Genomic DNA, 10,387 nt, shown 5'->3' with positions numbered 1-10,387 from the left:
CGAGGAGCCAGGATCCTAGCAAGCATGATATAATGCTGTATTGTGCCATTCGGATTTTCCCACATACTATTCTAGCATGAAAAAAGCCTTTGACAGACTGGGATCAATTCATTTTAGATAATACATGCATCTGCCTCAGCACCAAAGACCTCCATATATACTTTTTCCTTGTATCCTGCTCAGAGAATCCTTGCCAAAGCAATTCTCTATATGCATCTTGGCAAGTTATTTTCACTAAATAATATATCCTGCACAATTTCCTTGGTGAAATGTAATCAAATGGCAAAATAGTCCCATGACCTAAAAGAAAATGTTAAAAAACCATAGCAACTACTAAAAGTTAGCACTGTCCAGAGTGCAAAGTCTTGTAAGAAGAAACAATAAACAAGGAACACAGAGATAAACTGAGGTGGAAACCGGTGTCTTTAATGATTATGTTATTTTTATTTCTAACCAGAAACATAAATCCTGATGCACTCTGTGCATATCCATATTCATACCTGGCATAAATTTATTTGTGCTTAAAGAACAAGTCCCTATACACAAGAATGAGGAAGTTGAGTCAGCACGCTTAAGATTCAGTTTTGGCTTAAGTTCAGCCATATTTTAAAATAACAGTTGGTGATCACTTCTAGTAGTAGCAACAGTAGCAAGAAATTCAAGAACTGTGTGTGGTTTTGATTGAGCTTGACTACTTGCTAAAATATTTCCTTTGTGTCAGGTACAAAATCAGTTCTAACACTGCAAAGCTGGACAGGTTTCCATTGTGCTATCTTGAGATAGTCCCCTACAGATTAAAGTATATTATGTTCTCTGCAAAAGAGTAGAACATGTATGTAAACATATGTACATCATGCCAATGCATGTGTCAACATGAATCGAAACTGACAAACAACTTTTTATTTGTTGTCCTATGCTCAGAGTTCAAGTGCCCAAATATCTAAGCCAAGCTTGAGAAAGAGGCAGCATTTTTTCATGGTCCAGAAAGAGACAGAAACTCCTTCATCAAAGGAAAATGACTCTGACCTTTCAGCTGCTTTAAGAGAAGGTTGCAACACATTTGTTGCAGACATCATGCGTGTGATGAATGGGGGGATACCGTAATAAGCTGTCAGGATACATGGATATAATGCCAGTTTTTTCCTCAGACTTTTATGAACTATATAGAGTCCAAGAGTGTACACACTCTGAAGTGAGCTAGGTCCATCAGCTTTTGAAAAAAACTCTAAAGTCCTCGATTATCGCTCAGCTCCCTAAAGATAAAAGATAAATTAAAAAATGGAGCTGGAACAGAAAGAAGAAAGATGATTGAAGGCCACTCAAGGATAAAAATAGTGGTGGAAAGTCTTAGGGCAAAGAAGAAATAGAAATGTCAGGGGTGAAAAAGCTGAAGGAAGAAGGTTAGAGAGAGCAGATATATAGACTGAGGAGGGCAATGTGTGACAGCATTGAAGCACATGCAAAAGGACAAAGGCAAAGGTGTGAAGCACACAGCCTAGAATCCTGGCAGAAACTATCTGGAATTAGGTAAGAAGGAAGAAGATTCCCCAAACTGCAATTTGATCATGTCATGGAATCAACTAGCTCGATCAAATTCTCTTCTGATTTACTCGCCAGGAACCAGTCACTGGCAATAATTGAAAAAAGAAGGTGAGCATTATCCTAATTTGGCCATTTGTCTTTTTAAGCAGTTCTAGGCAATCTTTCAGGACTAAGATTTTACTGAAGAGTTTACCTGAAAGCATTTCTTTCAGTTCTTTAGTGTTTGCTACATGACATATAGGTGCCTGGAATCTGGATACTTAGAAGCAAATTACTTTCTCACTGAGGACCCAGGTATGTTCTTGCAAACTGAGCTGGAGCAATTTCAGAAAATACTGCCCCACCCTTTCAATACCGTTCATAAATTAAAAGCCACCACCACCAACCTGCCAAAGGAGCAGTTTAAGCTATGCAGTTTTGCACTGCATTGGTATGGATTAGGTGTGCTCTTATGGATGGTTACTGTGTCTCAGCCAACCAGAATGGCAATTTCCAGCTCACAGCTGGTAAGCAAAAGTTGACAGTAGTAGCTTTTCAACTTCTTTTGACCCACAAAAACATACCCATTTATATTTTTCCTTGTTTCAGTTTTAATGTCATACATTGTTTTCCACCAAGTGCTGCTCATTCAAGGCTTAGTGAGTGTCAGTGCTGCCCAACTAGAATCCCAAAGGGATCCCAACCCTGGATGTAATGGCAACAAAGTATGGGACAAAAAGAGTGTTTTAAAAAACATAGGCTTATAAGATAATTCAGGTTGGAAGGGACCTCAGGAGGTCATCTGGTCAACCTTTGACTTTGTCCCAGTTTTGCCTGCTTGCCAGAAGCACCCACCCTTCTCTTAAGAATAGTCATAGGAACAGGCTTTTGTTAGTGTACGTGTCTTGAACAGATGTGACAGCTTTTGTTGTTCTTTTCAATTTTTCTCTGATTTCATACCTTCAAGAAAAGACAGTGCTTAAATATTATGAATGTATTATAATCATTCTCGCCGTATGCTAGTCTGTAAGCTTGATAAATCACAGATAAAAAAACAACAGATAAATAAACTGCAGATATTTCGTATCAGCTGCCGTTTTGATACATGCATTGCATGGGAAAGATTTTTGCATTTGTGAAAAGAAGATCACATATGAAAGAGTCAGCCCAATCATCCATTCATGACAACATTCGCATTGCAGAGAGCCTGTGACCACAGTCCTTTCCTGAGCACTTTGAACAGTACGTGCAATAACATTTTTTAAACACCATTTGAACAAAAAAGAATGTATGTTTGCATCTCACGTGACTCATTAACTCAACAGAACCATCATATATCAATCAAGCTACATATAAAGAGGAATATAATATCACAATGAGCCTGTAGCCCTGTTTCTAATTAACATGGCTTAACCAGACACAATGAGCAGTCTCACTGTGTAAGCACACTCCTGTGACTGTCATATACAAAATAATCTGGAAAGGTTAAAAGGATTTCAGTCCAAAAGCCTTGTTATTTTTTCATCATCACAGCTCAATTTCATTTCAAGTTGCAGCTTTTGAAGGGAGCAATTGAGAGCAGTATTTGAAGACCGAGAGCTAGTATCATCATTATCCATATGCAAGAGAGTCATAATATTTGCTTCCCACAAAAAGGCATTCTGATGTTTTCATTATAATTAGTAAAATGCTTTGCAATCCACAGATGGAAAACAGTCTAAAGTCAAACATTTCTTATTTGTAAGAAAGCTTTTGCTTTTCAGTTCACTTCTAGACTGCCATTCACATGTTTTGCTCTTTCTTATTCCTACAGAATCTTCTGCTCTTTGGTCTTTAGTTTGTACTTATGTCCTTATCCTTGAAAGCAGATTACACCAGGTTCTGGCATAATGCTTTACACATTTTGCCCTACTGAATTTCAAAGAGACCCACCATTTTATGTAGTCACTAGGAAGCAAAATTTCAATTTCGTAAATGTTACCATCATTCACATTACAAAATAGCTTTTTGCAATCTTAGCTCTGCATTCCTTAACAATCCCCACTGAAGAGTAACACTGCTTGATTTTAGTCTACCAGATTTGTTGTATAGTTATTCTATTTTTTTTAAAATATCTCTTTTTTTAATCCAAGAACAACAAAATACAGAAACTTAAGACAGGCAAGGAATAAACAAATAGTATTGTTACCCATACCTGTACTGTACCAGCAGTTTGTCAAGAAAAACCATCCTGAATCTTCTGTCCTGAGGCATTAAAGCAAAGGTCACAATAACTTGTGCTCATGAAAGATCCTGTGGCTTTTCCCACAAGCTTCAGGTGACAACTGCAGAACCTTGGACAAAATCCAACTCAGGAAATTGCCTTCTAACTACATCAAATAATTTCTACAGATTCAACTGAATAATGTATTTTTCTCCACTCTCCATCTTAAGCTCCTGTTGCTGGGCAGCCTTCAGTAACATGAACAGAGTTGTTTTGAATTCCAAACACTCCTAAATAGCTAAATTTCAAAAAGTATTTTAGCAAGTGGGTTCAAAGGAGCCATAAAAGCTCAAGCTTTTCTATTTGCCATCTTATGTTAAAGAAATAACTTCTTGTGCTAACACAATATTTTTCTAAACTCTATATCTAACTTTACAGTTGGTAATTTCTTATTCCTTTTTATTTATTTTTCTCCTACAAACGATGAAAAATAATTTCTTCTTTAAGCTATTTTGTTAGAGTCTGATTGTGAATTCTTAGCATGAGGAAAGAAAAGACCCATTTCTTTGTTTTTAACACAGCAGATCTAATGGACAATATGTTTTTAATTGATTACCATAAAACTGAATTATTTCGAGAAGGACAATGGTCAAAGGCTAGATGCTTTCAGCTGCTTGAAAATGCAAGCAGAGCCCCTGAATTAACTTGTAATGCCATTACAAGCCTGAAATTTATGGCAAACATTAGGACGAAGGTTCTGTGAATATTATAGCTGAAGGTTTTGGAAAAACTTAACTCAGCAAAGCCACCAGAGAGCACCATACAGGTCTGCTGTCCCACTGCAGTTTCATAGTTGAGCATTGTCTGCCTCTCCATCAGCAGCCCCTGGGCAGTGACCCCTTCTAAGGAGGCCCCTCGTCTCGGCCAGCTCCATTCCGTTTGCTTGCACAGGGTGAGGCTTATTCTCGATGAAGGGGGGTTTGGCCATCTTGCTTGGTGCACAGAGAGTGTCACACTAAATCACTTTTAATAGATTTGTTTTGTGGACACATGCCTAGACCTGTTGGAAATCTCAAACAGTTCCATAAACGTTGAATGACTTTGTACTAGAAGATACATGTTTTAAAGCTACACCTTTTTAAAAAACAGCCTGTTTCCACATTTCAGTTGTGAATTTTCCTGTGTCTTATAATACTTAATACTGGATGAAAAAGATCTTTACATTCTGTGAAGAAAATATCATCTCCTGTGAAGACAAAGCCATTAAGGTTCTTTTGGTCTGCATAGGCTTATTTCCTTCTAACTGAGTACATTTTTTCCACAGTTAGTTTTAGATAATAATATTATTCTCTGTGAAGTATTTCAAATGATATATCGAGTACTTATTCTATCAAACAGCTGCCGTAAAATAGTCTTAAAATGGAAGATTAAGATCCCAAAAGTCAGTCAGTGACAGTATTATAATTGCATATACAATCTTAATACAGCTATGGGCATATGCAGTTTTGAATACCATTTTCATATACGATTTCCTCAATATAGCATCTCCCTATGATCTTAAAAGTACATGTGAAATTCAACACAAAATAAAGACCAGGTAATATTTTCACAGATAAACTACAGGAAAGAGAATAAATTTTATCCATGTATTTTGAAATTCCAGGTATTTAATAAATTACAGTTCCTAATATGTGCAGGTGATTTTGGGGTTTTGAGGGGGAGGGGCAACTGGAGGAGTGGTTTTTTTGTTTAAATAGAATAATGATTAGATTTTAAAGGAGTGATAATCTATGAGGAAGGTCCCATTTACTAGGAACCATTAGTCCCTAAATGCAACTCTAATATGATACACAGTAAGTTGCACACTAAACAGTCCTCTTCTCTGAGGTTATCAGGAACTGTAGTAAACTAGGTGATAGTGCATGTTCTTTCATTAATCTAAAATATTCAAGTTGGGGGGGGGGTTCTTTGCAACTTTAATGCTTTTCTAACATTTTGTTTTGGTTTTTTAATGTAATGTATTATACACATGCTTATGAAGATGAAGGAACCAACTAGCAATATTTTCACAAAAATATATTTTGTTTCATAAACCGTGGAATAATTTAACAAGTATGCATACATACCAGGAACAATTACCTAGTTCTGCAATGTATTTCATCCATTACATTGTATTTCTCTTCCTAAACACCTACTGTACAAACTTCTCCCAACTGATTCTCATAAAATAAAATAGCATTGCCTGGGTGATTGTTACAAAGAGTTATATTTCTGATTTAAGCTGTTTCAAGCTGAATAAAATAAGGCAAATTCTGTTCTCATTTATACTTTAATGCAAAGTTTTCTTAATAATTATTTAGTGGAACTCCACAAAGTTTTGTAATGAAATCCAGAACAAGAAGAGAGCCCTCAGTCATATCAAATTTATAGAAAGGTTTTCTCTAATGTGCCCATTTCTTAGAATGCTGTTCATCTCACAATCTTTACGTTTTCAAGTATGTATATACCATAAACTACAGTGGTATTCAAAACTAAACCCAAGAAAATAGAAATTTTTTCCCTTTTTCTTTTGTTACCAGTTTTTTCCAGCTTTTTTCTTCAGCAAGATATTTAAAATTTCAACTTTTTCTGCTCTCAGAACTTACTTATTCTTGTCTCTCCTCAGTGAAGTTATAGGGCTAATTTATATGCAGCAAACATGTAAAAATTCCACAAGAATCTGCATAAATATTTCTCTGTCCTTTTACACAATATCTCATTGTTACAGTACTTGATTTCTCTACAGTTTTAACAAAATGCATGTTCTATATTTCTTAATAAATCATGAGAGAATACTTATTAGAAAGAAGCAAGAAAAGGTGTGAAGAGTTAAAAACACTGATATGGCTTTCCTAAACAAAAAAAAAAAAAAAAGAATAACTCTTTGAAAAAAAGAATCCCTTCTATCCATCTAACGATCTTAGAGCCCATATTACACATAGTACAACTCAACACACAACACATGTTTTGCTCATCAAAAACTTGAAAGCTGCATGGTTTTCCACCAAAAGGGCATGTTATAAAGAATAAAGCAACACGCAAATTTCATTTTAGCAGTTTTGTTGGCCTATGCTGGAGAAAGTTATAACCAATACATCACATTTTTAACTCGTCTGATATTTCCCATGCCCTCAAAAACTATTATATCTGGGCTTTTGCATAAAAAGGAAAAAAAAGGCAGAAAAAAAGGTAAAAAAGAAAAAAAAGGAGAAGAAATATTAATTGCTTAACTTAAGGAAATATAAAAACTTCTAAATTATTGTAAAGTAGGGCAGGTACACCAAAAGCACTTTTGGGATATTGTTCTGTCTCACCTGGGAACTGAATTTTAGTTTTCCAGTTTCAATGTTAAAATCTAAGGATGAAATTCTGTTATATTTCTCTCTAGTGACCACTTTCATTGAAATAGGATTTCATTCAGATTTATTGTGAAGTAGCAGAACAAGAGATGACCCCTTAAGGCAGCCACTCATTCCTCTTGTAGCCAATTATGTAATTCCTGAATTTGATTTCCAGTGCATGAGGCACAAGATGTGCTTTAGGTAAAAAGAACAGGGATAAAGATTAAACACAGAAGAGGGCTGTATTCAAGTGTTCGACAATGAAATTTCAAAGATGTTTTCAGTTTTGGCATCTACTGCTCCGTGAACACGCTTTTTGAGATCAACATCTGTGAAGGCAAGTGAGACATTATTTTCATCCTGTTAGGATGGGTTTTAAACAACATGAACCAATTACTTCCACAGAAGAAGGCGAATGCCTATTTGAAAGGCACTTCTGTCTGTCTGAGGCGATGCTTTTGCAAGCATTGGAAATTTTGCTCCATTTGTATGACCTTTGAGAATGTTCCCCTATTTTGTCATTCTTTGGTGTTGGGAATTTATATCTCAGAGTAGAAGAATAAAAAAACAATTCTAAGCAAAGTATTGCCAGAATTTTCTGCCTGTCCCTTTTCCTTCCTATTATAGACCTGAATTTTATCTAAAAAAGAAAAACCAAACCAAAAACCCCAGGTGTTTACAAGGAAACAAAGGTATTCTTTGTCTTTTAACAGCAAGAACATTTAGCAATTGCCATAGGGAATAAGGGAATACAAATGATTGCGTGTTCAGGCCTACCGTCATTACTAAAGCTAATCTGTCTGGATTCGGTGGGAAATATCTTTGAGATCAGCTCATTGAATTTAAAGAAAGAATCTTCCTCTATCCTTATTTGCACAATCCCATGATGTTGTGTTATCTATGCAGCGTGCATACTCACAAGCCCAGACACCAGCACTGAGCATGAATACCTTTTTCAAAGCCATGGTAAGTGCTATTTCCTAGATTATTCTTTTCCGATAAAAAAATGATTCCCGAGACTTCCAGTCACCAGGTCACTCTCAGCCCTAACAACTTCTCTCTAGGCACCAGGCCCTCTTTTCAAGAAAATTTATTTGAAACTGTATAGAGGTAATATAGAACTAAACTCACCTTCACGCAACTTAGTAGACCTCTCCTGATCACATTTGAGATCCAGTAGACATGTTTGATCGATCTTTGTAGGTATAATGCCTCCAATCACTGTAGCTGGGTAACATTCTCCCTCAGCTAAACAAGTTAACTCAAATCTAAAGCATCAGTAATTCAGTTATGTAGGTTTTTCTTGTTTTGTTTTGGTTTTGTACTAACCAGGAAACAGTAACTGCAGGTTGAACACCTGCAGGTGTTCACCTGAAGGACAGAATTTTCTGTCCTTCCAACCCTCACTGCATTCAGTTTGCCTACAGCCTGAATACATCTTCAGCTACTAGTGAACAAAAAAGTGATGTATCCACATGTATCTTTCCCTGTCTTTTGTCAGGTGCTCCAGTGAAAACAAAATTATAGGAAGTACTTAACAGAAGACCCTTCTGTAGTGAACTCATTATCTTCTGAAATGTCTTTATTTCAGTGCAACTTCCTTTCCATTCACATGATTTGTATTTCCTGTCACAGTCTAAGGAATTTCTATATTATTTCCATTTCATAAATCCATCATATGAGATAGGTTTAAGGAAGTCAATAATATTGTAAATTTTTTTTCTCCATTCATCTTTAGAAAGAACATTTTGTTTGAACTTCTACATTAGTGATGGAAAAGATTGACTGCAGTTGAGCAGAAGAACCTAGTTATTAAAATCTGAATTAATCATATAAAAGGGAAATCCTCATTGCCTTTTAATGTAGTATCCACAAGATCTGATAAGTGATTCTCTTTGTTCTGGGTTTTGTCTTTGCTGTCATAATCTTGGGGGGTTTTTTTGTCTACTATTTATGGTCTATGAACTATCCTGCATATAACATTTAAAGTAATAATTACATGGGTCAGAAAATGTTTTGTAAGTTCTTAAATTCAAATCAAAACAACTTCAGATTTTAAGAAAAGACTTGCATATTTTTTCTTCCTTTTCAAGGGGAAAATATAGGTCATTCTCTGCTGGAGAAACCATACTGAAGTCATTGGAGTTATACCAACAGATAATTTGACTTAGAAGGTATCAGCATTTGAATGCTGCAATACTGTCCAATTTAATTATTTAGCAGACATAAGTCTATATACCTTGCTCAGCTCTCACTGAAAAGTAAAACAAAGGACATGTTTCTCTGTGTATCAAAGGTATACTGATATTCTTCTGAATCCCAGGAGATGGAGGAATAAAGACCTGCTAAATTGTTGAAGGTAAAAAGATTCTGTCACGTTTTTGGTCTGGTCACAAAGTCCAGGTGGATGAAGCGTTTTCTGGACAACCAGCAAAGACATGAAGAGCACAGGACAGGTTTGTGGTGGAACTCTTTCATTATCCGGACAACCACTGGGAAAGGAAGGTAGCAGGAACATATTGGCAGCAAAGTCTTGAAATGTCCTGGTGACATTTTTGTTTCTATAAAAGGTGAAGAAAGCAAGTAAAGGAAAAGGTCTCCTGGCTGTCTTTCTGGCCAACCTGGAAGAACTGGTTGAGAATGTGCAGATGCAAAGTAACTTGTCTGAAAGTGACCATGAAATAGATGACAGAACTAACTGCCCTCATACGGTTAGAAAGGAGAACATAAACATCATAAATCATGGAGCTTAGGACAGCAGAGTGCAATAAACACTGGGAGGTGGAAGTGCTAGATTTTTACATAATGTTAGTAAAAAAGGGAAAAGTAGTTGGGGACAGCCGGTAGTGCTGTTAAAAAAAGAAAAAAAAAAAAAAGAACCACAAAAAAAAGGACAACTCATAGGCACCAAATATCCTGAACTAGAGTATCAACAGTCTACGGATAAAATCAGAAAGGCAAAACATAACTTGTGAGAAAATAAAATATAGGAGAAAATACTCTGTATTTACGTTATTAGTAGTGGAAGATTAAGAAAAATGTTGGTCTATTCCTCGACAGGAATCTTGAGGAGGTCACAGTGTTAATGACATCTTTGCTTCTGTCTTCACTAAAAATGCCAACTATGATCTTACAGCTAACAAAATTAGCAGCAGAGGGATGAGTAATAAAACCAGAACAGTGACAGACAGATTGGAAAATAGGTAAATGAGAGGTTTTAAGATAAGATAGGCTTACTGAAAATTCTCTGTGGGTATTTTCCTTCAGCCAGCTCTCTATCCCA

Source organism: Pygoscelis adeliae, unplaced genomic scaffold, assembly GCF_000699105.1.
Source record: "Pygoscelis adeliae isolate BGI_AS28 unplaced genomic scaffold, ASM69910v1 Scaffold374, whole genome shotgun sequence".
NCBI classification, from domain to species: Eukaryota; Metazoa; Chordata; class Aves; order Sphenisciformes; family Spheniscidae; genus Pygoscelis; species Pygoscelis adeliae.
The sequence above is the reverse complement of the archived record's forward strand: the minus strand, read 5'-3'. Positions refer to the sequence as shown.